The 26,155-nt window shown below is 52.1% G+C and overlaps 21 non-coding genes and 19 pseudogenes across 21 annotated transcripts; all 40 read right to left on the bottom strand.

Moving 5' to 3' along the window:
• Positions 1–312: 312 nt before the first annotated feature.
• Positions 313–431, bottom strand: LOC138218264 (5S ribosomal RNA; annotated as a pseudogene).
• A 537-nt stretch (positions 432–968) lies between these two features.
• Positions 969–1,087, bottom strand: LOC138218014 (5S ribosomal RNA; annotated as a pseudogene).
• A 537-nt stretch (positions 1,088–1,624) lies between these two features.
• LOC138218691 (5S ribosomal RNA) lies at positions 1,625–1,743 on the bottom strand (annotated as a pseudogene).
• A 537-nt stretch (positions 1,744–2,280) lies between these two features.
• On the bottom strand, positions 2,281–2,399 carry LOC138245419 (5S ribosomal RNA). Its single transcript, XR_011194029.1, has one exon. It is a non-coding gene; the product is annotated as a 5S ribosomal RNA (ribosomal RNA).
• A 537-nt stretch (positions 2,400–2,936) lies between these two features.
• Positions 2,937–3,055, bottom strand: LOC138217492 (5S ribosomal RNA). Its single transcript, XR_011181204.1, has one exon. It is a non-coding gene; the product is annotated as a 5S ribosomal RNA (ribosomal RNA).
• Positions 3,056–3,592: 537 nt separating this feature from the next.
• On the bottom strand, positions 3,593–3,711 carry LOC138244050 (5S ribosomal RNA). Its single transcript, XR_011192664.1, has one exon. It is a non-coding gene; the product is annotated as a 5S ribosomal RNA (ribosomal RNA).
• A 537-nt stretch (positions 3,712–4,248) lies between these two features.
• On the bottom strand, positions 4,249–4,367 carry LOC138217569 (5S ribosomal RNA). Its single transcript, XR_011181281.1, has one exon. It is a non-coding gene; the product is annotated as a 5S ribosomal RNA (ribosomal RNA).
• Positions 4,368–4,904: 537 nt separating this feature from the next.
• On the bottom strand, positions 4,905–5,023 carry LOC138218263 (5S ribosomal RNA; annotated as a pseudogene).
• Positions 5,024–5,560: 537 nt separating this feature from the next.
• On the bottom strand, positions 5,561–5,679 carry LOC138218013 (5S ribosomal RNA; annotated as a pseudogene).
• A 537-nt stretch (positions 5,680–6,216) lies between these two features.
• Positions 6,217–6,335, bottom strand: LOC138217736 (5S ribosomal RNA; annotated as a pseudogene).
• Positions 6,336–6,871: 536 nt separating this feature from the next.
• On the bottom strand, positions 6,872–6,990 carry LOC138218909 (5S ribosomal RNA; annotated as a pseudogene).
• A 536-nt stretch (positions 6,991–7,526) lies between these two features.
• On the bottom strand, positions 7,527–7,645 carry LOC138216805 (5S ribosomal RNA). The gene has a single exon (XR_011180517.1). It is a non-coding gene; the product is annotated as a 5S ribosomal RNA (ribosomal RNA).
• Positions 7,646–8,182: 537 nt separating this feature from the next.
• Positions 8,183–8,301, bottom strand: LOC138216277 (5S ribosomal RNA). The gene has a single exon (XR_011179988.1). It is a non-coding gene; the product is annotated as a 5S ribosomal RNA (ribosomal RNA).
• Positions 8,302–8,838: 537 nt separating this feature from the next.
• On the bottom strand, positions 8,839–8,957 carry LOC138216665 (5S ribosomal RNA). The gene has a single exon (XR_011180377.1). It is a non-coding gene; the product is annotated as a 5S ribosomal RNA (ribosomal RNA).
• Positions 8,958–9,494: 537 nt separating this feature from the next.
• Positions 9,495–9,613, bottom strand: LOC138218262 (5S ribosomal RNA; annotated as a pseudogene).
• Positions 9,614–10,150: 537 nt separating this feature from the next.
• Positions 10,151–10,269, bottom strand: LOC138218012 (5S ribosomal RNA; annotated as a pseudogene).
• A 537-nt stretch (positions 10,270–10,806) lies between these two features.
• LOC138218689 (5S ribosomal RNA) lies at positions 10,807–10,925 on the bottom strand (annotated as a pseudogene).
• Positions 10,926–11,462: 537 nt separating this feature from the next.
• Positions 11,463–11,581, bottom strand: LOC138245418 (5S ribosomal RNA). Its single transcript, XR_011194028.1, has one exon. It is a non-coding gene; the product is annotated as a 5S ribosomal RNA (ribosomal RNA).
• Positions 11,582–12,118: 537 nt separating this feature from the next.
• LOC138217491 (5S ribosomal RNA) lies at positions 12,119–12,237 on the bottom strand. The gene has a single exon (XR_011181203.1). It is a non-coding gene; the product is annotated as a 5S ribosomal RNA (ribosomal RNA).
• A 537-nt stretch (positions 12,238–12,774) lies between these two features.
• On the bottom strand, positions 12,775–12,893 carry LOC138244049 (5S ribosomal RNA). The gene has a single exon (XR_011192663.1). It is a non-coding gene; the product is annotated as a 5S ribosomal RNA (ribosomal RNA).
• A 537-nt stretch (positions 12,894–13,430) lies between these two features.
• On the bottom strand, positions 13,431–13,549 carry LOC138217568 (5S ribosomal RNA). Its single transcript, XR_011181280.1, has one exon. It is a non-coding gene; the product is annotated as a 5S ribosomal RNA (ribosomal RNA).
• A 537-nt stretch (positions 13,550–14,086) lies between these two features.
• Positions 14,087–14,205, bottom strand: LOC138218261 (5S ribosomal RNA; annotated as a pseudogene).
• Positions 14,206–14,742: 537 nt separating this feature from the next.
• Positions 14,743–14,861, bottom strand: LOC138218010 (5S ribosomal RNA; annotated as a pseudogene).
• Positions 14,862–15,398: 537 nt separating this feature from the next.
• On the bottom strand, positions 15,399–15,517 carry LOC138217735 (5S ribosomal RNA; annotated as a pseudogene).
• A 536-nt stretch (positions 15,518–16,053) lies between these two features.
• LOC138218730 (5S ribosomal RNA) lies at positions 16,054–16,172 on the bottom strand (annotated as a pseudogene).
• Positions 16,173–16,709: 537 nt separating this feature from the next.
• Positions 16,710–16,828, bottom strand: LOC138218908 (5S ribosomal RNA; annotated as a pseudogene).
• Positions 16,829–17,364: 536 nt separating this feature from the next.
• On the bottom strand, positions 17,365–17,483 carry LOC138216804 (5S ribosomal RNA). The gene has a single exon (XR_011180516.1). It is a non-coding gene; the product is annotated as a 5S ribosomal RNA (ribosomal RNA).
• Positions 17,484–18,020: 537 nt separating this feature from the next.
• LOC138245416 (5S ribosomal RNA) lies at positions 18,021–18,139 on the bottom strand. Its single transcript, XR_011194026.1, has one exon. It is a non-coding gene; the product is annotated as a 5S ribosomal RNA (ribosomal RNA).
• A 537-nt stretch (positions 18,140–18,676) lies between these two features.
• Positions 18,677–18,795, bottom strand: LOC138216276 (5S ribosomal RNA). Its single transcript, XR_011179987.1, has one exon. It is a non-coding gene; the product is annotated as a 5S ribosomal RNA (ribosomal RNA).
• A 537-nt stretch (positions 18,796–19,332) lies between these two features.
• LOC138216664 (5S ribosomal RNA) lies at positions 19,333–19,451 on the bottom strand. Its single transcript, XR_011180376.1, has one exon. It is a non-coding gene; the product is annotated as a 5S ribosomal RNA (ribosomal RNA).
• A 537-nt stretch (positions 19,452–19,988) lies between these two features.
• LOC138218260 (5S ribosomal RNA) lies at positions 19,989–20,107 on the bottom strand (annotated as a pseudogene).
• Positions 20,108–20,644: 537 nt separating this feature from the next.
• On the bottom strand, positions 20,645–20,763 carry LOC138218009 (5S ribosomal RNA; annotated as a pseudogene).
• A 537-nt stretch (positions 20,764–21,300) lies between these two features.
• Positions 21,301–21,419, bottom strand: LOC138218688 (5S ribosomal RNA; annotated as a pseudogene).
• A 537-nt stretch (positions 21,420–21,956) lies between these two features.
• Positions 21,957–22,075, bottom strand: LOC138245415 (5S ribosomal RNA). Its single transcript, XR_011194025.1, has one exon. It is a non-coding gene; the product is annotated as a 5S ribosomal RNA (ribosomal RNA).
• A 537-nt stretch (positions 22,076–22,612) lies between these two features.
• Positions 22,613–22,731, bottom strand: LOC138217490 (5S ribosomal RNA). Its single transcript, XR_011181202.1, has one exon. It is a non-coding gene; the product is annotated as a 5S ribosomal RNA (ribosomal RNA).
• A 537-nt stretch (positions 22,732–23,268) lies between these two features.
• On the bottom strand, positions 23,269–23,387 carry LOC138244048 (5S ribosomal RNA). The gene has a single exon (XR_011192662.1). It is a non-coding gene; the product is annotated as a 5S ribosomal RNA (ribosomal RNA).
• Positions 23,388–23,924: 537 nt separating this feature from the next.
• On the bottom strand, positions 23,925–24,043 carry LOC138217567 (5S ribosomal RNA). Its single transcript, XR_011181279.1, has one exon. It is a non-coding gene; the product is annotated as a 5S ribosomal RNA (ribosomal RNA).
• A 535-nt stretch (positions 24,044–24,578) lies between these two features.
• On the bottom strand, positions 24,579–24,697 carry LOC138218526 (5S ribosomal RNA; annotated as a pseudogene).
• A 537-nt stretch (positions 24,698–25,234) lies between these two features.
• Positions 25,235–25,353, bottom strand: LOC138245150 (5S ribosomal RNA). Its single transcript, XR_011193764.1, has one exon. It is a non-coding gene; the product is annotated as a 5S ribosomal RNA (ribosomal RNA).
• Positions 25,354–25,890: 537 nt separating this feature from the next.
• On the bottom strand, positions 25,891–26,009 carry LOC138244073 (5S ribosomal RNA). Its single transcript, XR_011192687.1, has one exon. It is a non-coding gene; the product is annotated as a 5S ribosomal RNA (ribosomal RNA).
• Between the last annotated feature and the right edge of the window lie 146 nt (positions 26,010–26,155).

Raw genomic sequence — 26,155 nt, 5'->3', positions numbered from 1 at the left:
GCTGTGCTTTGACATCTGAGCTCTGTGGAAAACGATCTCAATACAATTCTGAAAAACGCGACTCTCCGAACGCCAGCCGAACAAGTCTCCACAGCCGAAGCGCTGTGTCTCTTTTCAGCTGGCGATAAACCTTTCTTCGATCCTTTGCGGACTTGTAAAACTGTTCCTGATCAGAATAAAAAACGCTCACGCTAATACACAAGCACCTGTGTCTCGCCAAAGCTGACAAATAAACAGACGGACAAGCCGCACTGCACGTGTGAACAGGGGAATGAGCGAGCGAGCGGGGATAGGGCGCCTCCTTCGCTTAAAAGCTTACAGCACCTGGCATTCCCAGGCCGTCTCCCATCCAAGTACTAACCAGGCCCATCCCTGTTTAGCTTCCAAGATCAGACGAGATCAGGTGTGCTCAAGGGGGTGTGGCCGTAAGCGAGAGCAAGGCTCGCTGGCACCCTTCTTATTGAGAGGACAGCTCCGTCACCTCTTTTACGACGCTGCTTTTTTTCACTTGCGTTTTTCTCTTCTTCCCACGTTCTCTCTCTTCACTGCCTTCGTCCCCGCTCTATTTCACTTCAGCCTTTCACTCTTGCTTCCTTCCAATGAGGACGGAGTTTCGGGAGAAAGGGCGCTATAGAGGATCGCTGTGGAGAGCTGCTGCTGTGCTTTGACATCTGAGCTCTGTGGAAAACGATCTCAATACAATTCTGAAAAACGCGACTCTCCGAACGCCAGCCGAACAAGTCTCCACAGCCGAAGCGCTGTGTCTCTTTTCAGCTGGCGATAAACCTTTCCTCGATACTTTGCGGACTTGTAAAACTGTTCCTGATCAGAATAAAAAACGCTCACGCTAATACACAAGCACCCGTGTCTCGCCAAAGCTGACAAATAAACACACGGACAAGCCGCACTGCACGTGTGAACAGGGGAATGAGCGAGCGAGCGGGGATAGGGCGCCTCCTGCGCTTAAAAGCTTACAGCACCTGGTACTCCCAGGTGGTCTCCCATCCAAGTACTAACCAGGCCCATCCCTGTTTAGCTTCCGAGATCAGACGAGATCAGTCGTGCTCAAGGGGGTATGGGCGTAAGCGAGAGCAAGGCTCGCTGGCACCCTTCTTATTGAGAGGACAGCTCCGTCACCTCTTTTACGACGCTGCTTTTTTTCCCTTGCGTTTTTCTCTTCTTCCCACGTTCTCTCTCTTCACTGCCTTCGTCCCCGCTCTATTTCACTTCAGCCTTTCACTCTTGCTTCCTTCCAATGAGGACGGAGCTGCGGGAGAAAGGGGGCTATAGAGGATCGCTGTGGAGAGCTGCTGCTGTGCTTTGACATCTGAGCTCTGTGGAAAACGATCTCAATACAATTCTGAAAAACGCGACTCTCCGAACGCCAGCCGAACAAGTCTCCACAGCCGAAGCGCTGTGTCTCTTTTCAGCTGGCGATAAACCTTTCTTCGATCTTTTGCGGACTTGTAAAACTGTTCCTAATCAGAATAAAAAACGCTCACGCTAATACACAAGCACCCGCGTCTCGCCAAAGCTGACAAATAAACAGACGGACAAGCCGCACTGCACGTGTGAACACTGGAATGAGCGAGCGAGCGGGGATAGGGCGCCTCCTGCGCTTAAAGGCTTACAGCACCTGGTATTCCCAGGCGGTCTCCATTCCAAGTACTAACCAGGCCCATCCCTATTTAGCTTCCGAGATCAGACGAGATCAGGCGTGCTCAAGGGGGTGTGGCCGCAAGCAAGAGCAAGGCTCGCTGGCACCCTTCTTATTGAGAGGACAGCTCCATCACCTCTTTTACAACGCTGCTTTTTTTCCCTTGCGTTTTTCTCTTCTTCCCACGTTCTCTCTCTTCACTGCCTTCATCCCCGCTCTATTTCACTTCAGCCTTTCACTCTTGCTTCCTTCCAATGAGGACGGAGCTGCGGGAGAAAGGGCGCTATAGAGGATCGCTGTGGAGAGCTGCTGCTGTGCTTTGACATCTGAGCTCTGTTGAAAACGATCTCAATACAATTCTGAAAAACGCGACTCTCCGAACGCCAGCCGAACAAGTCTCCACAGCCGAAGCGCTGTGTCTCTTTTCAGCTGGCGATAAACCTTTCCTCGATCCTTTGCGGACTTGTTAAACTGTTCCTGATCAGAATAAAAAACGCTCACGCTAATACACAAGCACCCGTGTCTCGCCAAAGCTGACAAATAAACAGACGGACAAGCCGCACTGCACGTGTGAACAGGGGAATGAGCGAGCGAGCGGGGATAGGGCGCCTCCTGCGCTTAAAAGCTTACAGCACCTGGTATTCCCAGGCGGTCTCCCATCCAAGTACTAACCAGGCCCATCCCTGTTTAGCTTCCGAGATCAGACGAGATCAGGCGTGCTCAAGGGGGTGTGGCCGCAAGCAAGAGCAAGGCTCGCTGGCACCCTTCTTATTGAGAGGACAGCTCCATCACCTCTTTTACAACGCTGCTTTTTTTCCCTTGCGTTTTTCTCTTCTTCCCACGTTCTCTCTCTTCACTGCCTTCATCCCCGCTCTATTTCACTTCAGCCTTTCACTCTTGCTTCCTTCCAATGAGGACGGAGCTGCGGGAGAAAGGGCGCTATAGAGGATCGCTGTGGAGAGCTGCTGCTGTGCTTTGACATCTGAGCTCTGTTGAAAACGATCTCAATACAATTCTGAAAAACGCGACTCTCCGAACGCCAGCCGAACAAGTCTCCACAGCCGAAGCGCTGTGTCTCTTTTCAGCTGGCGATAAACCTTTCCTCGATCCTTTGCGGACTTGTTAAACTGTTCCTGATCAGAATAAAAAACGCTCACGCTAATACACAAGCACCCGTGTCTCGCCAAAGCTGACAAATAAACAGACGGACAAGCCGCACTGCACGTGTGAACAGGGGAATGAGCGAGCGAGCGGGGATAGGGCGCCTCCTGCGCTTAAAAGCTTACAGCACCTGGTATTCCCAGGCGGTCTCCCATCCAAGTACTAACCAGGCCCATCCCTGTTTAGCTTCCGAGATCAGACGAGATCAGGCGTGCTCAAGGGGTTGTGGCCGTAAGCGAGAGCAAGGCTCGCTGGCACCCTTCTTATTGAGAGGACAGCTCCGTCACCTCTTTTACGACGCTGCTCTTTTTCCCTTGCGTTTTTCTCTTCTTCCCACGTTCTCTCTCTTCACTGCCTTCGTCCCCGCTCTATTTCACTTCAGCCTTTCACTCTTGCTTCCTTCCAATGAGGACGGAGCTGCGGGAGAAAGGGCGCTATAGAGGATCGCTGTGGAGAGCTGCTGCTGTGCTTTGACATCTGAGCTCTGTGGAAAACGATCTCAATACAATTCTGAAAAACGCGACTCTCCGAACGCCAGCCGAACAAGTCTCCACAGCCGAAGCGCTGTGTCTCTTTTCAGCTGGCGATAAACCTTTCCTCGATCCTTTGCGGACTTGTTAAACTGTTCCTGATCAGAATAAAAAACGCTCACGCTAATACACAAGCACCCGTGTCTCGCCAAAGCTGACAAATAAACAGACGGACAAGCCGCACTGCACGTGTGAACAGGGGAATGAGCGAGCGAGCGGGGATAGGGCGCCTCCTGCGCTTAAAAGCTTACAGCACCTGGTATTCCCAGGCGGTCTCCCATCCAAGTACTAACCAGGCCCATCCCTGTTTAGCTTCCGAGATCAGACGAGATCAGGCGTGCTCAAGGGGGTGTGGCCGTAAGCTAGACCAAAGCTCGCTGGCACCCTTCTTATTGAGAGGACAGCTCCGTCACCTCTTTTACGACGCTGCTTTTTTTCCCTTGCGTTTTTCTCTTCTTCCCACGTTCTCTCTCTTCACTGCCTTCGTCCCCGCTCTATTTCACTTCAGCCTTTCACTCTTGCTTCCTTCCAATGAGGACGGAGCTGCGGGAGAAAGGGCGCTATAGAGGATCGCTGTGGAGAGCTGCTGCTGTGCTTTGACATCTGAGCTCTGTGGAAAACGATCTCAATACAATTCTGAAAAACGCGACTCTCCGAACGCCAGCCGAACAAGTCTCCACAGCCGAAGCGCTGTGTCTCTTTTCAGCTGGCGATAAACCTTTCTTCGATCCTTTGCGGACTTGTAAAACTGTTCCTGATCAGAATAAAAAACGCTCACACTAGTACACAAGCACCCGCGTCTCGCCAAAGCTGACAAATAAACAGACGGACAAGCCGCACTGCACGTGTGAACAGGGGAATGAGCGAGCGAGCGGGGATAGGGCGCCTCCTGCGCTTAAAAGTTTACAGCACCTGGTATTCCCAGGCGGTCTCCCATCCAAGTACTAACCAGGCCCATCCCTGTTTAGTTTCCGAGATCAGACGAGATCAGGTGTGCTCAAGGGGGTGTGGCCGTAAGCGAGAGCAAGGCTCGCTGGCACCCTTCTTATTGAGAGGACAGCTCCGTCACCTCTTTTACGACGCTGCTTTTTTTCCCTTGCGTTTTTCTCTTCTTCCCACGTTCTCTCTCTTCACTGCCTTCGTCCCCGCTCTATTTCACTTCAGCCTTTCACTCTTGCTTCCTTCCAATGAGGACGGAGCTGCGGGAGAAAGGGCGCTATAGAGGATCGCTGTGGAGAGCTGCTGCTGTGCTTTGACATCTGAGCTCTGTGGAAAACGATCTCAATACAATTCTGAAAAACGCGACTCTCCGAACGCCAGCCGAACAAGTCTCCACAGCCGAAGCGCTGTGTCTCTTTTCAGCTGGCGATAAACCTTTCTTCGATCCTTTGCGGACTTGTAAAACTGTTCCTGATCAGAATAAAAAACGCTCACGCTAATACACAAGCACCTGTGTCTCGCCAAAGCTGACAAATAAACAGACGGACAAGCCGCACTGCACGTGTGAACAGGGGAATGAGCGAGCGAGCGGGGATAGGGCGCCTCCTTCGCTTAAAAGCTTACAGCACCTGGCATTCCCAGGCCGTCTCCCATCCAAGTACTAACCAGGCCCATCCCTGTTTAGCTTCCAAGATCAGACGAGATCAGGTGTGCTCAAGGGGGTGTGGCCGTAAGCGAGAGCAAGGCTCGCTGGCACCCTTCTTATTGAGAGGACAGCTCCGTCACCTCTTTTACGACGCTGCTTTTTTTCACTTGCGTTTTTCTCTTCTTCCCACGTTCTCTCTCTTCACTGCCTTCGTCCCCGCTCTATTTCACTTCAGCCTTTCACTCTTGCTTCCTTCCAATGAGGACGGAGTTTCGGGAGAAAGGGCGCTATAGAGGATCGCTGTGGAGAGCTGCTGCTGTGCTTTGACATCTGAGCTCTGTGGAAAACGATCTCAATACAATTCTGAAAAACGCGACTCTCCGAACGCCAGCCGAACAAGTCTCCACAGCCGAAGCGCTGTGTCTCTTTTCAGCTGGCGATAAACCTTTCCTCGATACTTTGCGGACTTGTAAAACTGTTCCTGATCAGAATAAAAAACGCTCACGCTAATACACAAGCACCCGTGTCTCGCCAAAGCTGACAAATAAACACACGGACAAGCCGCACTGCACGTGTGAACAGGGGAATGAGCGAGCGAGCGGGGATAGGGCGCCTCCTGCGCTTAAAAGCTTACAGCACCTGGTACTCCCAGGTGGTCTCCCATCCAAGTACTAACCAGGCCCATCCCTGTTTAGCTTCCGAGATCAGACGAGATCAGTCGTGCTCAAGGGGGTATGGGCGTAAGCGAGAGCAAGGCTCGCTGGCACCCTTCTTATTGAGAGGACAGCTCCGTCACCTCTTTTACGACGCTGCTTTTTTTCCCTTGCGTTTTTCTCTTCTTCCCACGTTCTCTCTCTTCACTGCCTTCGTCCCCGCTCTATTTCACTTCAGCCTTTCACTCTTGCTTCCTTCCAATGAGGACGGAGCTGCGGGAGAAAGGGCGCTATAGAGGATCGCTGTGGAGAGCTGCTGCTGTGCTTTGACATCTGAGCTCTGTGGAAAACGATCTCAATACAATTCTGAAAAACGCGACTCTCCGAATGCCAGCCGAACAAGTCTCCACAGCCGAAGCGCTGTGTCTCTTTTCAGCTGGCGATAAACCTTTCCTCGATCCTTTGCGGACTTGTAAAACTGTTCCTGATCAGAAAAAAAAACGCTCACGCTAATACACAAGCACCCGTGTCTCGCCAAAGCTGACAAATAAACAGACGGACAAGCCGCACTGCACGTGTGAACAGGGGAATGAGCGAGCGAGCGGGGATAGGGCGCCTCCTGCGCTTAAAAGCTTACAGCACCGGGTATTCCCAGGCGGTCTCCCATCCAAGTACTAACCAGGCCCATCCCTGTTTAGCTTCCAAGATCAGACGAGATCAGGCATGCTCAAGGGGGTGTGGCCGTAAGCGAGGGCAAGGCTCGCTGGCACCCTTCTTATTGAGAGTACAGCTCCGTCACCTCTTTTACGATGCTGCTTTTTTCCCTTGCGTTTTTCTCTTCTTTCCACGTTCTCTCTCTTCACTGCCTTCGTCCCCGCTCTATTTCACTTCAGCCTTTAACTCTTGCTTCCTTCCAATGAGGACGGAGCTGCGGGAGAAAGGGCGCTATAGAGGATCGCTGTGGAGAGCTGCTGCTGTGCTTTGACATCTGAGCTCTGTGGAAAACGATCTCAATACAATTCTGAAAAACGCGACTCTCCGAACGCCAGCCGAACAAGTCTCCACAGCCGAAGCGCTGTGTCTCTTTTCAGCTGGCGATAAACCTTTCCTCGATCCTTTGCGGACTTGTAAAACTGTTCCTGATCAGAATAAAAAACGCTCACGCTAATACACAAGCACCCGTGTCTCGCCAAAGCTGACAAATAAACAGACGGACAAGCCGCACTGCACGTGTGAAGAGGGGAATGAGCCAGCGAGCGGGGATAGGGCGCCTCCTGCGCTTAAAAGCTTACAGCATCTGGTATTCCCAGGCCGTCTCCCATCCAAGTACTAACCAGGCCCATCCCTGTTTAGCTTCCAAGATCAGACGAGATCAGGCATGCTCAAGGGGGTGTGGCCGTAAGCGAGAGCAAGGCTCGCTGGCACCCTTCTTATTGAGAGTACAGCTCCGTCACCTCTTTTACGATGCTGCTTTTTTCCCTTGCGTTTTTCTCTTCTTTCCACGTTCTCTCTCTTCACTGCCTTCGTCCCCGCTCTATTTCACTTCAGCCTTTCACTCTTGCTTCCTTCCAATGAGGACGGAGCTGCGGGAGAAAGGGCGCTATAGAGGATCGCTGTGGAGAGCTGCTGCTGTGCTTTGACATCTGAGCTCTGTTGAAAACGATCTCAATACAATTCTGAAAAACGCGACTCTCCGAACGCCAGCCGAACAAGTCTCCACAGCCGAAGCGCTGTGTCTCTTTTCAGCTGGCGATAAACCTTTCCTCGATCCTTTGCGGACTTGTTAAACTGTTCCTGATCAGAATAAAAAACGCTCACGCTAATACACAAGCACCCGTGTCTCGCCAAAGCTGACAAATAAACAGACGGACAAGCCGCACTGCACGTGTGAACAGGGGAATGAGCGAGCGAGCGGGGATAGGGCGCCTCCTGCGCTTAAAAGCTTACAGCACCTGGTATTCCCAGGCGGTCTCCCATCCAAGTACTAACCAGGCCCATCCCTGTTTAGCTTCCGAAATCAGACGAGATCAGGCGTGCTCAAGGGGGTGTGGCTGTAAGCGAGAGCAAGGCTCGCTGGCACCCTTCTTATTGAGAGGACAGCTCCGTCACCTCTTTTACGACGCTGCTTTTTTTCCCTTGCGTTTTTCTCTTCTTCCCACGTTCTCTCTCTTCACTGCCTTCGTCCCCGCTCTATTTCACTTCAGCCTTTCACTCTTGCTTCCTTCCAATGAGGACGGAGCTGCGTGAGAAAGGGCGCTATAGAGGATCGCTGTGGAGAGCTGCTGCTGTGCTTTGACATCTGAGCTCTGTTGAAAACGATCTCAATACAATTCTGAAAAACGCGACTCTCCGAACGCCAGCCGAACAAGTCTCCACAGCCGAAGCGCTGTGTCTCTTTTCAGCTGGCGATAAACCTTTCCTCGATCCTTTGCGGATTTGTTAAACTGTTCCTGATCAGAATAAAAAACGCTCACGCTAATACACAAGCACCCGCGTCTCTCCAACGCTGACAAATAAACAGACGGACAAGCCGCACTGCACGTGTGAACAGGGGAATGAGCGAGCGAGCGGGGATAGGGCGCCTCCTGCGCTTAAAAGCTTACAGCACCTGGTATTCCCAGGCGGTCTCCCATCCAAGTACTAACCAGGCCCATCCCTGTTTAGCTTCCGAGATCAGACGAAATCAGGCGTGCTCAAGGGGGTGTGGCCGTAAGCAAGAGCAAGGCTCGCTGGCACCCTTCTTATTGAGAGGACAGCTCCGTCACCTCTTTTACGACGCTGCTTTTTTTCCCTTGCGTTTTTCTCTTCTTCCCACGTTCTCTCTCTTCACTGCCTTCGTCCCCGCTCTATTTCACTTCAGCCTTTCACTCTTGCTTCCTTCCAATGAGGACGGAGCTGCGGGAGAAAGGGCGCTATAGAGGATCGCTGTGGAGAGCTGCTGCTGTGCTTTGACATCTGAGTTCTGTGGAAAACGATCTCAATACAATTCTGAAAAACGCGACTCTCCGAACGCCAGCCGAACAAGTCTCCACAGCCGAAGCGCTGTGTCTCTTTTCAGCTGGCGATAAACCTTTCTTCGATCCTTTGCGGACTTGTAAAACTGTTCCTGATCAGAATAAAAAACGCTCACGCTAATACACAAGCACCCGTGTCTCGCCAAAGCTGACAAATAAACAGACGGACAAGCCGCTCTGCACGTGTGAACAGGGGAATGAGCGAGCGAGCGGGGATAGGGCGCCTCCTGCGCTTAAAAGCTTACAGCACCTGGTATTCCCAGGCGGTCTCCCATCCAAGTACTAACCAGGCCCATCCCTGTTTAGCTTCCGAAATCAGACGAGATCAGGCGTGCTCAAGGGGGTGTGGCCGTAAGCGAGAGCAAGGCTCGCTGGCACCCTTCTTATTGAGAGGACAGCTCCGTCACCTCTTTTACGACGCTGCTTTTTTTCCCTTGCGTTTTTCTCTTCTTCCCACGTTCTCTCTCTTCACTGCCTTCGTCCCCGCTCTATTTCACTTCAGCCTTTCACTCTTGCTTCCTTCCAATGAGGACGGAGCTGCGGGAGAAAGGGCGCTATAGAGGATCGCTGTGGAGAGCTGCTGCTGTGCTTTGACATCTGAGCTCTGTGGAAAACGATCTCAATACAATTCTGAAAAACGCGACTCTCCGAACGCCAGCCGAACAAGTCTCCACAGCCGAAGCGCTGTGTCTCTTTTCAGCTGGCGATAAACCTTTCTTCGATCCTTTGCGGACTTGTAAAACTGTTCCTGATCAGAATAAAAAACGCTCACGCTAATACACAAGCACCTGTGTCTCGCCAAAGCTGACAAATAAACAGACGGACAAGCCGCACTGCACGTGTGAACAGGGGAATGAGCGAGCGAGCGGGGATAGGGCGCCTCCTTCGCTTAAAAGCTTACAGCACCTGGCATTCCCAGGCCGTCTCCCATCCAAGTACTAACCAGGCCCATCCCTGTTTAGCTTCCAAGATCAGACGAGATCAGGTGTGCTCAAGGGGGTGTGGCCGTAAGCGAGAGCAAGGCTCGCTGGCACCCTTCTTATTGAGAGGACAGCTCCGTCACCTCTTTTACGACGCTGCTTTTTTTCACTTGCGTTTTTCTCTTCTTCCCACGTTCTCTCTCTTCACTGCCTTCGTCCCCGCTCTATTTCACTTCAGCCTTTCACTCTTGCTTCCTTCCAATGAGGACGGAGTTTCGGGAGAAAGGGCGCTATAGAGGATCGCTGTGGAGAGCTGCTGCTGTGCTTTGACATCTGAGCTCTGTGGAAAACGATCTCAATACAATTCTGAAAAACGCGACTCTCCGAACGCCAGCCGAACAAGTCTCCACAGCCGAAGCGCTGTGTCTCTTTTCAGCTGGCGATAAACCTTTCCTCGATACTTTGCGGACTTGTAAAACTGTTCCTGATCAGAATAAAAAACGCTCACGCTAATACACAAGCACCCGTGTCTCGCCAAAGCTGACAAATAAACACACGGACAAGCCGCACTGCACGTGTGAACAGGGGAATGAGCGAGCGAGCGGGGATAGGGCGCCTCCTGCGCTTAAAAGCTTACAGCACCTGGTACTCCCAGGTGGTCTCCCATCCAAGTACTAACCAGGCCCATCCCTGTTTAGCTTCCGAGATCAGACGAGATCAGTCGTGCTCAAGGGGGTATGGGCGTAAGCGAGAGCAAGGCTCGCTGGCACCCTTCTTATTGAGAGGACAGCTCCGTCACCTCTTTTACGACGCTGCTTTTTTTCCCTTGCGTTTTTCTCTTCTTCCCACGTTCTCTCTCTTCACTGCCTTCGTCCCCGCTCTATTTCACTTCAGCCTTTCACTCTTGCTTCCTTCCAATGAGGACGGAGCTGCGGGAGAAAGGGGGCTATAGAGGATCGCTGTGGAGAGCTGCTGCTGTGCTTTGACATCTGAGCTCTGTGGAAAACGATCTCAATACAATTCTGAAAAACGCGACTCTCCGAACGCCAGCCGAACAAGTCTCCACAGCCGAAGCGCTGTGTCTCTTTTCAGCTGGCGATAAACCTTTCTTCGATCTTTTGCGGACTTGTAAAACTGTTCCTAATCAGAATAAAAAACGCTCACGCTAATACACAAGCACCCGCGTCTCGCCAAAGCTGACAAATAAACAGACGGACAAGCCGCACTGCACGTGTGAACACTGGAATGAGCGAGCGAGCGGGGATAGGGCGCCTCCTGCGCTTAAAGGCTTACAGCACCTGGTATTCCCAGGCGGTCTCCATTCCAAGTACTAACCAGGCCCATCCCTATTTAGCTTCCGAGATCAGACGAGATCAGGCGTGCTCAAGGGGGTGTGGCCGCAAGCAAGAGCAAGGCTCGCTGGCACCCTTCTTATTGAGAGGACAGCTCCATCACCTCTTTTACAACGCTGCTTTTTTTCCCTTGCGTTTTTCTCTTCTTCCCACGTTCTCTCTCTTCACTGCCTTCATCCCCGCTCTATTTCACTTCAGCCTTTCACTCTTGCTTCCTTCCAATGAGGACGGAGCTGCGGGAGAAAGGGCGCTATAGAGGATCGCTGTGGAGAGCTGCTGCTGTGCTTTGACATCTGAGCTCTGTTGAAAACGATCTCAATACAATTCTGAAAAACGCGACTCTCCGAACGCCAGCCGAACAAGTCTCCACAGCCGAAGCGCTGTGTCTCTTTTCAGCTGGCGATAAACCTTTCCTCGATCCTTTGCGGACTTGTTAAACTGTTCCTGATCAGAATAAAAAACGCTCACGCTAATACACAAGCACCCGTGTCTCGCCAAAGCTGACAAATAAACAGACGGACAAGCCGCACTGCACGTGTGAACAGGGGAATGAGCGAGCGAGCGGGGATAGGGCGCCTCCTGCGCTTAAAAGCTTACAGCACCTGGTATTCCCAGGCGGTCTCCCATCCAAGTACTAACCAGGCCCATCCCTGTTTAGCTTCCGAGATCAGACGAGATCAGGCGTGCTCAAGGGGGTGTGGCCGCAAGCAAGAGCAAGGCTCGCTGGCACCCTTCTTATTGAGAGGACAGCTCCATCACCTCTTTTACAACGCTGCTTTTTTTCCCTTGCGTTTTTCTCTTCTTCCCACGTTCTCTCTCTTCACTGCCTTCATCCCCGCTCTATTTCACTTCAGCCTTTCACTCTTGCTTCCTTCCAATGAGGACGGAGCTGCGGGAGAAAGGGCGCTATAGAGGATCGCTGTGGAGAGCTGCTGCTGTGCTTTGACATCTGAGCTCTGTTGAAAACGATCTCAATACAATTCTGAAAAACGCGACTCTCCGAACGCCAGCCGAACAAGTCTCCACAGCCGAAGCGCTGTGTCTCTTTTCAGCTGGCGATAAACCTTTCCTCGATCCTTTGCGGACTTGTTAAACTGTTCCTGATCAGAATAAAAAACGCTCACGCTAATACACAAGCACCCGTGTCTCGCCAAAGCTGACAAATAAACAGACGGACAAGCCGCACTGCACGTGTGAACAGGGGAATGAGCGAGCGAGCGGGGATAGGGCGCCTCCTGCGCTTAAAAGCTTACAGCACCTGGTATTCCCAGGCGGTCTCCCATCCAAGTACTAACCAGGCCCATCCCTGTTTAGCTTCCGAGATCAGACGAGATCAGGCGTGCTCAAGGGGTTGTGGCCGTAAGCGAGAGCAAGGCTCGCTGGCACCCTTCTTATTGAGAGGACAGCTCCGTCACCTCTTTTACGACGCTGCTCTTTTTCCCTTGCGTTTTTCTCTTCTTCCCACGTTCTCTCTCTTCACTGCCTTCGTCCCCGCTCTATTTCACTTCAGCCTTTCACTCTTGCTTCCTTCCAATGAGGACGGAGCTGCGGGAGAAAGGGCGCTATAGAGGATCGCTGTGGAGAGCTGCTGCTGTGCTTTGACATCTGAGCTCTGTGGAAAACGATCTCAATACAATTCTGAAAAACGCGACTCTCCGAACGCCAGCCGAACAAGTCTCCACAGCCGAAGCGCTGTGTCTCTTTTCAGCTGGCGATAAACCTTTCCTCGATCCTTTGCGGACTTGTTAAACTGTTCCTGATCAGAATAAAAAACGCTCACGCTAATACACAAGCACCCGTGTCTCGCCAAAGCTGACAAATAAACAGACGGACAAGCCGCACTGCACGTGTGAACAGGGGAATGAGCGAGCGAGCGGGGATAGGGCGCCTCCTGCGCTTAAAAGCTTACAGCACCTGGTATTCCCAGGCGGTCTCCCATCCAAGTACTAACCAGGCCCATCCCTGTTTAGCTTCCGAGATCAGACGAGATCAGGCGTGCTCAAGGGGGTGTGGCCGTAAGCTAGACCAAAGCTCGCTGGCACCCTTCTTATTGAGAGGACAGCTCCGTCACCTCTTTTACGACGCTGCTTTTTTTCCCTTGCGTTTTTCTCTTCTTCCCACGTTCTCTCTCTTCACTGCCTTCGTCCCCGCTCTATTTCACTTCAGCCTTTCACTCTTGCTTCCTTCCAATGAGGACGGAGCTGCGGGAGAAAGGGCGCTATAGAGGATCGCTGTGGAGAGCTGCTGCTGTGCTTTGACATCTGAGCTCTGTGGAAAACGATCTCAATACAATTCTGAAAAACGCGACTCTCCGAACGCCAGCCGAACAAGTCTCCACAGCCGAAGCGCTGTGTCTCTTTTCAGCTGGCGATAAACCTTTCTTCGATCCTTTGCGGACTTGTAAAACTGTTCCTGATCAGAATAAAAAACGCTCACACTAGTACACAAGCACCCGCGTCTCGCCAAAGCTGACAAATAAACAGACGGACAAGCCGCACTGCACGTGTGAACAGGGGAATGAGCGAGCGAGCGGGGATAGGGCGCCTCCTGCGCTTAAAAGTTTACAGCACCTGGTATTCCCAGGCGGTCTCCCATCCAAGTACTAACCAGGCCCATCCCTGTTTAGTTTCCGAGATCAGACGAGATCAGGTGTGCTCAAGGGGGTGTGGCCGTAAGCGAGAGCAAGGCTCGCTGGCACCCTTCTTATTGAGAGGACAGCTCCGTCACCTCTTTTACGACGCTGCTTTTTTTCCCTTGCGTTTTTCTCTTCTTCCCACGTTCTCTCTCTTCACTGCCTTCGTCCCCGCTCTATTTCACTTCAGCCTTTCACTCTTGCTTCCTTCCAATGAGGACGGAGCTGCGGGAGAAAGGGCGCTATAGAGGATCGCTGTGGAGAGCTGCTGCTGTGCTTTGACATCTGAGCTCTGTGGAAAACGATCTCAATACAATTCTGAAAAACGCGACTCTCCGAACGCCAGCCGAACAAGTCTCCACAGCCGAAGCGCTGTGTCTCTTTTCAGCTGGCGATAAACCTTTCTTCGATCCTTTGCGGACTTGTAAAACTGTTCCTGATCAGAATAAAAAACGCTCACGCTAATACACAAGCACCTGTGTCTCGCCAAAGCTGACAAATAAACAGACGGACAAGCCGCACTGCACGTGTGAACAGGGGAATGAGCGAGCGAGCGGGGATAGGGCGCCTCCTTCGCTTAAAAGCTTACAGCACCTGGCATTCCCAGGCCGTCTCCCATCCAAGTACTAACCAGGCCCATCCCTGTTTAGCTTCCAAGATCAGACGAGATCAGGTGTGCTCAAGGGGGTGTGGCCGTAAGCGAGAGCAAGGCTCGCTGGCACCCTTCTTATTGAGAGGACAGCTCCGTCACCTCTTTTACGACGCTGCTTTTTTTCACTTGCGTTTTTCTCTTCTTCCCACGTTCTCTCTCTTCACTGCCTTCGTCCCCGCTCTATTTCACTTCAGCCTTTCACTCTTGCTTCCTTCCAATGAGGACGGAGTTTCGGGAGAAAGGGCGCTATAGAGGATCGCTGTGGAGAGCTGCTGCTGTGCTTTGACATCTGAGCTCTGTGGAAAACGATCTCAATACAATTCTGAAAAACGCGACTCTCCGAACGCCAGCCGAACAAGTCTCCACAGCCGAAGCGCTGTGTCTCTTTTCAGCTGGCGATAAACCTTTCCTCGATACTTTGCGGACTTGTAAAACTGTTCCTGATCAGAATAAAAAACGCTCACGCTAATACACAAGCACCCGTGTCTCGCCAAAGCTGACAAATAAACACACGGACAAGCCGCACTGCACGTGTGAACAGGGGAATGAGCGAGCGAGCGGGGATAGGGCGCCTCCTGCGCTTAAAAGCTTACAGCACCTGGTACTCCCAGGTGGTCTCCCATCCAAGTACTAACCAGGCCCATCCCTGTTTAGCTTCCGAGATCAGACGAGATCAGTCGTGCTCAAGGGGGTATGGGCGTAAGCGAGAGCAAGGCTCGCTGGCACCCTTCTTATTGAGAGGACAGCTCCGTCACCTCTTTTACGACGCTGCTTTTTTTCCCTTGCGTTTTTCTCTTCTTCCCACGTTCTCTCTCTTCACTGCCTTCGTCCCCGCTCTATTTCACTTCAGCCTTTCACTCTTGCTTCCTTCCAATGAGGACGGAGCTGCGGGAGAAAGGGCGCTATAGAGGATCGCTGTGGAGAGCTGCTGCTGTGCTTTGACATCTGAGCTCTGTGGAAAACGATCTCAATACAATTCTGAAAAACGCGACTCTCCGAATGCCAGCCGAACAAGTCTCCACAGCCGAAGCGCTGTGTCTCTTTTCAGCTGGCGATAAACCTTTCCTCGATCCTTTGCGGACTTGTAAAACTGTTCCTGATCAGAAAAAAAAACGCTCACGCTAATACACAAGCACCCGTGTCTCGCCAAAGCTGACAAATAAACAGACGGACAAGCCGCACTGCACGTGTGAACAGGGGAATGAGCGAGCGAGCGGGGATAGGGCGCCTCCTGCGCTTAAAAGCTTACAGCACCGGGTATTCCCAGGCGGTCTCCCATCCAAGTACTAACCAGGCCCATCCCTGTTTAGCTTCCAAGATCAGACGAGATCAGGCATGCTCAAGGGGGTGTGGCCGTAAGCGAGGGCAAGGCTCGCTGGCACCCTTCTTATTGAGAGTACAGCTCCGTCACCTCTTTTACGATGCTGCTTTTTTCCCTTGCGTTTTTCTCTTCTTTCCACGTTCTCTCTCTTCACTGCCTTCGTCCCCGCTCTATTTCACTTCAGCCTTTAACTCTTGCTTCCTTCCAATGAGGACGGAGCTGCGGGAGAAAGGGCGCTATAGAGGATCGCTGTGGAGAGCTGCTGCTGTGCTTTGACATCTGAGCTCTGTGGAAAACGATCTCAATACAATTCTGAAAAACGCGACTCTCCGAACGCCAGCCGAACAAGTCTCCACAGCCGAAGCGCTGTGTCTCTTTTCAGCTGGCGATAAACCTTTCCTCGATCCTTTGCGGACTTGTAAAACTGTTCCTGATCAGAATAAAAAACGCTCACGCTAATACACAAGCACCCGTGTCTCGCCAAAGCTGACAAATAAATAGATGGACAAGCCGCACTGCACGTGTGAACAGGGGAATGAGCGAGCGAGCGGGGATAGGGCGCCTCCTGCGCTTAAAAGCTTACAGCATCTGGTATTCCCAGGCGGTCTCCCATCCAAGTACTAACCAGGCCCATCCCTATTTAGCTTCCGAGATCAGACAAGATCAGGCGTGCTCAAGGGGGTGTGGCCGCAAGCAAGAGCAAGGCTCGCTGGCACCCTTCTTATTGAGAGGACAGCTCCATCACCTCTTTTACAACGCTGCTTTTTTTCCCTTGCGTTTTTCTCTTCTTCCCACGTTCTCTCTCTTCACTGCCTTCATCCCCGCTCTATTTCACTTCAGCCTTTCACTCTTGCTTCCTTCCAATGAGGACGGAGCTGCGTGAGAAAGGGCGCTATAGAGGATCGCTGTGGAGAGCTGCTGCTGTGCTTTGACATCTGAGCTCTGTTGAAAACGATCTCAATACAATTCTGAAAAACGCGACTCTCCGAACGCCAGCCGAACAAGTCTCCACAGCCGAAGCGCTGTGTCTCTTTTCAGCTGGCGATAAACCTTTCCTCGATCCTTTGCGGATTTGTTAAACTGTTCCTGATCAGAATAAAAAACGCTCACGCTAATACACAAGCACCCGTGTCTCGCCAAAGCTGACAAATAAACAGACGGACAAGCCGCACTGCACGTGTGAAGAGGGGAATGAGCCAGCGAGCGGGGATAGGGCGCCTCCTGCGCTTAAAAGCTTACAGCATCTGGTATTCCCAGGCCGTCTCCCATCCAAGTACTAACCAGGCCCATCCCTGTTTAGCTTCCAAGATCAGACGAGATCAGGCATGCTCAAGGGGGTGTGGCCGTAAGCGAGAGCAAGGCTCGCTGGCACCCTTCTTATTGAGAGTACAGCTCCGTCACCTCTTTTACGATGCTGCTTTTTTCCCTTGCGTTTTTCTCTTCTTTCCACGTTCTCTCTCTTCACTGCCTTCGTCCCCGCTCTATTTCACTTCAGCCTTTCACTCTTGCTTCCTTCCAATGAGGACGGAGCTGCGGGAGAAAGGGCGCTATAGAGGATCGCTGTGGAGAGCTGCTGCTGTGCTTTGACATCTGAGCTCTGTTGAAAACGATCTCAATACAATTCTGAAAAACGCGACTCTCCGAACGCCAGCCGAACAAGTCTCCACAGCCGAAGCGCTGTGTCTCTTTTCAGCTGGCGATAAACCTTTCCTCGATCCTTTGCGGACTTGTTAAACTGTTCCTGATCAGAATAAAAAACGCTCACGCTAATACACAAGCACCCGTGTCTCGCCAAAGCTGACAAATAAACAGACGGACAAGCCGCACTGCACGTGTGAACAGGGGAATGAGCGAGCGAGCGGGGATAGGGCGCCTCCTGCGCTTAAAAGCTTACAGCACCTGGTATTCCCAGGCGGTCTCCCATCCAAGTACTAACCAGGCCCATCCCTGTTTAGCTTCCGAAATCAGACGAGATCAGGCGTGCTCAAGGGGGTGTGGCTGTAAGCGAGAGCAAGGCTCGCTGGCACCCTTCTTATTGAGAGGACAGCTCCGTCACCTCTTTTACGACGCTGCTTTTTTTCCCTTGCGTTTTTCTCTTCTTCCCACGTTCTCTCTCTTCACTGCCTTCGTCCCCGCTCTATTTCACTTCAGCCTTTCACTCTTGCTTCCTTCCAATGAGGACGGAGCTGCGGGAGAAAGGGCGCTATAGAGGATCGCTGTGGAGAGCTGCTGCTGTGCTTTGACATCTGAGCTCTGTGGAAAACGATCTCAATACAATTCTGAAAAACGCGACTCTCCGAACGCCAGCCGAACAAGTCTCCACAGCCGAAGCGCTGTGTCTCTTTTCAGCTGGCGATAAACCTTTCCTCGATCCTTTGCGGACTTGTAAAACTGTTCATGATCAGAATAAAAAACGCTCACGCTAATACACAAGCACCCGCGTCTCGCCAAAGCTGACAAATAAACAGACGGACAAGCCGCACTGCACGTGTGAACAGGGGAATGAGCGAGCGAGCGGGGATAGGGCGCCTCCTGCGCTTAAAAGCTTACAGCACCTGGTATTCCCAGGCGGTCTCCCATCCAAGTACTAACCAGGCCCATCCCTGTTTAGCTTCCGAGATCAGACGAGATCAGGCGTGCTCAAGGGGGTGTGGCCGCAAGCAAGAGCAATGCTCGCTGGCACCCTTCTTATTGAGAGGACAGCTCCATCACCTCTTTTACAACGCTGCTTTTTTTCCCTTGCGTTTTTCTCTTCTTCCCACGTTCTCTCTCTTCACTGCCTTCATCCCCGCTCTATTTCACTTCAGCCTTTCACTCTTGCTTCCTTCCAATGAGGACGGAGCTGCGTGAGAAAGGGCGCTATAGAGGATCGCTGTGGAGAGCTGCTGCTGTGCTTTGACATCTGAGCTCTGTTGAAAACGATCTCAATACAATTCTGAAAAACGCGACTCTCCGAACGCCAGCCGAACAAGTCTCCACAGCCGAAGCGCTGTGTCTCTTTTCAGCTGGCGATAAACCTTTCCTCGATCCTTTGCGGATTTGTTAAACTGTTCCTGATCAGAATAAAAAACGCTCACGCTAATACACAAGCACCCGCGTCTCTCCAACGCTGACAAATAAACAGACGGACAAGCCGCACTGCACGTGTGAACAGGGGAATGAGCGAGCGAGCGGGGATAGGGCGCCTCCTGCGCTTAAAAGCTTACAGCACCTGGTATTCCCAGGCGGTCTCCCATCCAAGTACTAACCAGGCCCATCCCTGTTTAGCTTCCGAGATCAGACGAAATCAGGCGTGCTCAAGGGGGTGTGGCCGTAAGCAAGAGCAAGGCTCGCTGGCACCCTTCTTATTGAGAGGACAGCTCCGTCACCTCTTTTACGACGCTGCTTTTTTTCCCTTGCGTTTTTCTCTTCTTCCCACGTTCTCTCTCTTCACTGCCTTCGTCCCCGCTCTATTTCACTTCAGCCTTTCACTCTTGCTTCCTTCCAATGAGGACGGAGCTGCGGGAGAAAGGGCGCTATAGAGGATCGCTGTGGAGAGCTGCTGCTGTGCTTTGACATCTGAGTTCTGTGGAAAACGATCTCAATACAATTCTGAAAAACGCGACTCTCCGAACGCCAGCCGAACAAGTCTCCACAGCCGAAGCGCTGTGTCTCTTTTCAGCTGGCGATAAACCTTTCTTCGATCCTTTGCGGACTTGTAAAACTGTTCCTGATCAGAATAAAAAACGCTCACGCTAATACACAAGCACCCGTGTCTCGCCAAAGCTGACAAATAAACAGACGGACAAGCCGCTCTGCACGTGTGAACAGGGGAATGAGCGAGCGAGCGGGGATAGGGCGCCTCCTGCGCTTAAAAGCTTACAGCACCTGGTATTCCCAGGCGGTCTCCCATCCAAGTACTAACCAGGCCCATCCCTGTTTAGCTTCCGAAATCAGACGAGATCAGGCGTGCTCAAGGGGGTGTGGCCGTAAGCGAGAGCAAGGCTCGCTGGCACCCTTCTTATTGAGAGGACAGCTCCGTCACCTCTTTTACGACGCTGCTTTTTTTCCCTTGCGTTTTTCTCTTCTTCCCACGTTCTCTCTCTTCACTGCCTTCGTCCCCGCTCTATTTCACTTCAGCCTTTCACTCTTGCTTCCTTCCAATGAGGACGGAGCTGCGGGAGAAAGGGCGCTATAGAGGATCGCTGTGGAGAGCTGCTGCTGTGCTTTGACATCTGAGCTCTGTGGAAAACGATCTCAATACAATTCTGAAAAACGCGACTCTCCGAACGCCAGCCGAACAAGTCTCCACAGCCGAAGCGCTGTGTCTCTTTTCAGCTGGCGATAAACCTTTCTTCGATCCTTTGCGGACTTGTAAAACTGTTCCTGATCAGAATAAAAAACGCTCACGCTAATACACAAGCACCTGTGTCTCGCCAAAGCTGACAAATAAACAGACGGACAAGCCGCACTGCACGTGTGAACAGGGGAATGAGCGAGCGAGCGGGGATAGGGCGCCTCCTTCGCTTAAAAGCTTACAGCACCTGGCATTCCCAGGCCGTCTCCCATCCAAGTACTAACCAGGCCCATCCCTGTTTAGCTTCCAAGATCAGACGAGATCAGGTGTGCTCAAGGGGGTGTGGCCGTAAGCGAGAGCAAGGCTCGCTGGCACCCTTCTTATTGAGAGGACAGCTCCGTCACCTCTTTTACGACGCTGCTTTTTTTCACTTGCGTTTTTCTCTTCTTCCCACGTTCTCTCTCTTCACTGCCTTCGTCCCCGCTCTATTTCACTTCAGCCTTTCACTCTTGCTTCCTTCCAATGAGGACGGAGTTTCGGGAGAAAGGGCGCTATAGAGGATCGCTGTGGAGAGCTGCTGCTGTGCTTTGACATCTGAGCTCTGTGGAAAACGATCTCAATACAATTCTGAAAAACGCGACTCTCCGAACGCCAGCCGAACAAGTCTCCACAGCCGAAGCGCTGTGTCTCTTTTCAGCTGGCGATAAACCTTTCCTCGATACTTTGCGGACTTGTAAAACTGTTCCTGATCAGAATAAAAAACGCTCACGCTAATACACAAGCACCCGTGTCTCGCCAAAGCTGACAAATAAACACACGGACAAGCCGCACTGCACGTGTGAACAGGGGAATGAGCGAGCGAGCGGGGATAGGGCGCCTCCTGCGCTTAAAAGCTTACAGCACCTGGTACTCCCAGGTGGTCTCCCATCCAAGTACTAACCAGGCCCATCCCTGTTTAGCTTCCGAGATCAGACGAGATCAGTCGTGCTCAAGGGGGTATGGGCGTAAGCGAGAGCAAGGCTCGCTGGCACCCTTCTTATTGAGAGGACAGCTCCGTCACCTCTTTTACGACGCTGCTTTTTTTCCCTTGCGTTTTTCTCTTCTTCCCACGTTCTCTCTCTTCACTGCCTTCGTCCCCGCTCTATTTCACTTCAGCCTTTCACTCTTGCTTCCTTCCAATGAGGACGGAGCTGCGGGAGAAAGGGGGCTATAGAGGATCGCTGTGGAGAGCTGCTGCTGTGCTTTGACATCTGAGCTCTGTGGAAAACGATCTCAATACAATTCTGAAAAACGCGACTCTCCGAACGCCAGCCGAACAAGTCTCCACAGCCGAAGCGCTGTGTCTCTTTTCAGCTGGCGATAAACCTTTCTTCGATCTTTTGCGGACTTGTAAAACTGTTCCTAATCAGAATAAAAAACGCTCACGCTAATACACAAGCACCCGCGTCTCGCCAAAGCTGACAAATAAACAGACGGACAAGCCGCACTGCACGTGTGAACACTGGAATGAGCGAGCGAGCGGGGATAGGGCGCCTCCTGCGCTTAAAGGCTTACAGCACCTGGTATTCCCAGGCGGTCTCCATTCCAAGTACTAACCAGGCCCATCCCTATTTAGCTTCCGAGATCAGACGAGATCAGGCGTGCTCAAGGGGGTGTGGCCGCAAGCAAGAGCAAGGCTCGCTGGCACCCTTCTTATTGAGAGGACAGCTCCATCACCTCTTTTACAACGCTGCTTTTTTTCCCTTGCGTTTTTCTCTTCTTCCCACGTTCTCTCTCTTCACTGCCTTCATCCCCGCTCTATTTCACTTCAGCCTTTCACTCTTGCTTCCTTCCAATGAGGACGGAGCTGCGGGAGAAAGGGCGCTATAGAGGATCGCTGTGGAGAGCTGCTGCTGTGCTTTGACATCTGAGCTCTGTTGAAAACGATCTCAATACAATTCTGAAAAACGCGACTCTCCGAACGCCAGCCGAACAAGTCTCCACAGCCGAAGCGCTGTGTCTCTTTTCAGATGGCGATAAACCTTTCCTCGATCCTTTGCGGACTTGTTAAACTGTTCCTGATCAGAATAAAAAACGCTCACGCTAATACACAAGCACCCGTGTCTCGCCAAAGCTGACAAATAAACAGACGGACAAGCCGCACTGCACGTGTGAACAGGGGAATGAGCGAGCGAGCGGGGATAGGGCGCCTCCTGCGCTTAAAAGCTTACAGCACCTGGTATTCCCAGGCGGTCTCCCATCCAAGTACTAACCAGGCCCATCCCTGTTTAGCTTCCGAGATCAGACGAGATCAGGCGTGCTCAAGGGGGTGTGGCCGCAAGCAAGAGCAAGGCTCGCTGGCACCCTTCTTATTGAGAGGACAGCTCCATCACCTCTTTTACAACGCTGCTTTTTTTCCCTTGCGTTTTTCTCTTCTTCCCACGTTCTCTCTCTTCACTGCCTTCATCCCCGCTCTATTTCACTTCAGCCTTTCACTCTTGCTTCCTTCCAATGAGGACGGAGCTGCGGGAGAAAGGGCGCTATAGAGGATCGCTGTGGAGAGCTGCTGCTGTGCTTTGACATCTGAGCTCTGTTGAAAACGATCTCAATACAATTCTGAAAAACGCGACTCTCCGAACGCCAGCCGAACAAGTCTCCACAGCCGAAGCGCTGTGTCTCTTTTCAGCTGGCGATAAACCTTTCCTCGATCCTTTGCGGACTTGTTAAACTGTTCCTGATCAGAATAAAAAACGCTCACGCTAATACACAAGCACCCGTGTCTCGCCAAAGCTGACAAATAAACAGACGGACAAGCCGCACTGCACGTGTGAACAGGGGAATGAGCGAGCGAGCGGGGATAGGGCGCCTCCTGCGCTTAAAAGCTTACAGCACCTGGTATTCCCAGGCGGTCTCCCATCCAAGTACTAACCAGGCCCATCCCTGTTTAGCTTCCGAGATCAGACGAGATCAGGCGTGCTCAAGGGGTTGTGGCCGTAAGCGAGAGCAAGGCTCGCTGGCACCCTTCTTATTGAGAGGACAGCTCCGTCACCTCTTTTACGACGCTGCTCTTTTTCCCTTGCGTTTTTCTCTTCTTCCCACGTTCTCTCTCTTCACTGCCTTCGTCCCCGCTCTATTTCACTTCAGCCTTTCACTCTTGCTTCCTTCCAATGAGGACGGAGCTGCGGGAGAAAGGGCGCTATAGAGGATCGCTGTGGAGAGCTGCTGCTGTGCTTTGACATCTGAGCTCTGTGGAAAACGATCTCAATACAATTCTGAAAAACGCGACTCTCCGAACGCCAGCCGAACAAGTCTCCACAGCCGAAGCGCTGTGTCTCTTTTCAGCTGGCGATAAACCTTTCCTCGATCCTTTGCGGACTTGTTAAACTGTTCCTGATCAGAATAAAAAACGCTCACGCTAATACACAAGCACCCGTGTCTCGCCAAAGCTGACAAATAAACAGACGGACAAGCCGCACTGCACGTGTGAACAGGGGAATGAGCGAGCGAGCGGGGATAGGGCGCCTCCTGCGCTTAAAAGCTTACAGCACCTGGTATTCCCAGGCGGTCTCCCATCCAAGTACTAACCAGGCCCATCCCTGTTTAGCTTCCGAGATCAGACGAGATCAGGCGTGCTCAAGGGGGTGTGGCCGTAAGCTAGACCAAAGCTCGCTGGCACCCTTCTTATTGAGAGGACAGCTCCGTCACCTCTTTTACGACGCTGCTTTTTTTCCCTTGCGTTTTTCTCTTCTTCCCACGTTCTCTCTCTTCACTGCCTTCGTCCCCGCTCTATTTCACTTCAGCCTTTCACTCTTGCTTCCTTCCAATGAGGACGGAGCTGCGGGAGAAAGGGCGCTATAGAGGATCGCTGTGGAGAGCTGCTGCTGTGCTTTGACATCTGAGCTCTGTGGAAAACGATCTCAATACAATTCTGAAAAACGCGACTCTCCGAACGCCAGCCGAACAAGTCTCCACAGCCGAAGCGCTGTGTCTCTTTTCAGCTGGCGATAAACCTTTCTTCGATCCTTTGCGGACTTGTAAAACTGTTCCTGATCAGAATAAAAAACGCTCACACTAGTACACAAGCACCCGCGTCTCGCCAAAGCTGACAAATAAACAGACGGACAAGCCGCACTGCACGTGTGAACAGGGGAATGAGCGAGCGAGCGGGGATAGGGCGCCTCCTGCGCTTAAAAGTTTACAGCACCTGGTATTCCCAGGCGGTCTCCCATCCAAGTACTAACCAGGCCCATCCCTGTTTAGTTTCCGAGATCAGACGAGATCAGGTGTGCTCAAGGGGGTGTGGCCGTAAGCGAGAGCAAGGCTCGCTGGCACCCTTCTTATTGAGAGGACAGCTCCGTCACCTCTTTTACGACGCTGCTTTTTTTCCCTTGCGTTTTTCTCTTCTTCCCACGTTCTCTCTCTTCACTGCCTTCGTCCCCGCTCTATTTCACTTCAGCCTTTCACTCTTGCTTCCTTCCAATGAGGACGGAGCTGCGGGAGAAAGGGCGCTATAGAGGATCGCTGTGGAGAGCTGCTGCTGTGCTTTGACATCTGAGCTCTGTGGAAAACGATCTCAATACAATTCTGAAAAACGCGACTCTCCGAACGCCAGCCGAACAAGTCTCCACAGCCGAAGCGCTGTGTCTCTTTTCAGCTGGCGATAAACCTTTCCTCGATCCTTTGCGGACTTGTTAAACTGTTCCTGATCAGAATAAAAAACGCTCACGCTAATACACAAGCACCCGTGTCTCGCCAAAGCTGACAAATAAACAGACGGACAAGCCGCACTGCACGTGTGATCGGGAATGAGCGAGCGAGCGGGGATAGGGCGCCTCCTGCGCTTAAAAGCTTACAGCACCTGGTATTCCCAGGCGGTCTCCCATCCAAGTACTAACGAGGCCTATCCCTGTTTAGCTTCCGAGATCAGACGAGATCAGGCGTGCTCAAGGGGGTGTGGCCGTAAGCGAGAGGAAGGCTCGCTGGCACCCTTCTTATTGAGAGGACAGCTCCGTCACCTCTTTTATGACGCTGCTCTTTTTCCCTTGCGTTTTTCTCTTCTTCCCACGTTCTCTCTCTTCACTGCCTTCGTCCCCGCTCTATTTCACTTCAGCCTTTCACTCTTGCTTCCTTCCAATGAGGACGGAGCTGCGGGAGAATGGGCGCTATAGAGGATCGCTGTGGAGAGCTGCTGCTGTGCTTTGACATCTGAGCTCTGTGGAAAACGATCTCAATACAATTCTGAAAAACGCGACTCTCCGAACGCCAGCCGAACAAGTCTCCACAGCCAAAGCGCTGTGTCTCTTTTCAGCTGGCGATAAACCTTTCCTCGATCCTTTGCGGACTTGTAAAACTGTTCCTGATCAGAATAAAAAACGCTCACGCTAATACACAAGCACCCGTGTCTCGCCAAAGCTGACAAATAAACAGACGGACAAGCCGCACTGCACGTGTGAACAGGGGAATGAGCGAGCGAGCGGGGATAGGGCGCCTCCTGCGCTTAAAAGCTTACAGCACCTGGTATTCCCAGGCGGTCTCCCATCCAAGTACTAACCAGGCCCATCCCTGTTTAGCTTCCGAGATCAGACGAGATCAGGCGTGCTCAAGGGGGTGTGGCCATAAGCGAGAGCAAGGTTCGCTGGCACCCTTCTTATTGAGAGGACAGCTCCGTCACCTCTTTTACGACGCTGCTTTTTTTCCCTTGCGTTTTTCTCTTCTTCCCACGTTCTCTCTCTTCACTGCCTTCGTTCCTGCTCCATTTCACTTCAGCCTTTCACTCTTGCTTCCTTCCAATGAGGACGGAGCTGCGGGAGAAAGGGCGCTATAGAGGATCGCTGTGGAGAGCTGCTGCTGTGCTTTGACATCTGAGCTCTGTGGAAAACGATCTCAATACAATTCTGAAAAACGCGACTCTCCGAACGCCAGCCGAACAAGTCTCCACAGCCGAAGCGCTGTGTCTCTTTTCAGCTGGCGATAAACCTTTCCTCGATCCTTTGCGGACTTGTTAAACTGTTCCTGATCAGAATAAAAAACGCTCACGCTAATACACAAGCACCCGTGTCTCGCCAAAGCTGACAAATAAACAGACGGACAAGCCGCACTGCACGTGTGAACAGGGGAATGAGCGAGCGAGCGGGGATAGGGCGCCTCCTGCGCTTAAAAGCTTACAGCACCTGGTATTCCCAGGCGGTCTCCCATCCAAGTACTAACCAGGCCCATCCCTGTTTAGCTTCTGAGATCAGACGAGATCAGGCGTGCTCAAGGGGGTGTGGCCGTAAGCTAGACCAAAGCTCGCTGGCACCCTTCTTATTGAGAGGACAGCTCCGTCACCTCTTTTACGACGTTGCTTTTTTTCCCTTGCGTTTTTCTCTTCTTCCCACGTTCTCTCTCTTCACTGCCTTCGTCCCCGCTCTATTTCACTTCAGC

Source organism: Lepisosteus oculatus, chromosome 14 (assembly GCF_040954835.1).
Source record: "Lepisosteus oculatus isolate fLepOcu1 chromosome 14, fLepOcu1.hap2, whole genome shotgun sequence".
Classification (NCBI taxonomy): domain Eukaryota; kingdom Metazoa; phylum Chordata; class Actinopteri; order Semionotiformes; family Lepisosteidae; genus Lepisosteus; species Lepisosteus oculatus.
This window is presented reverse-complemented; position numbering and strand designations above follow the sequence as displayed.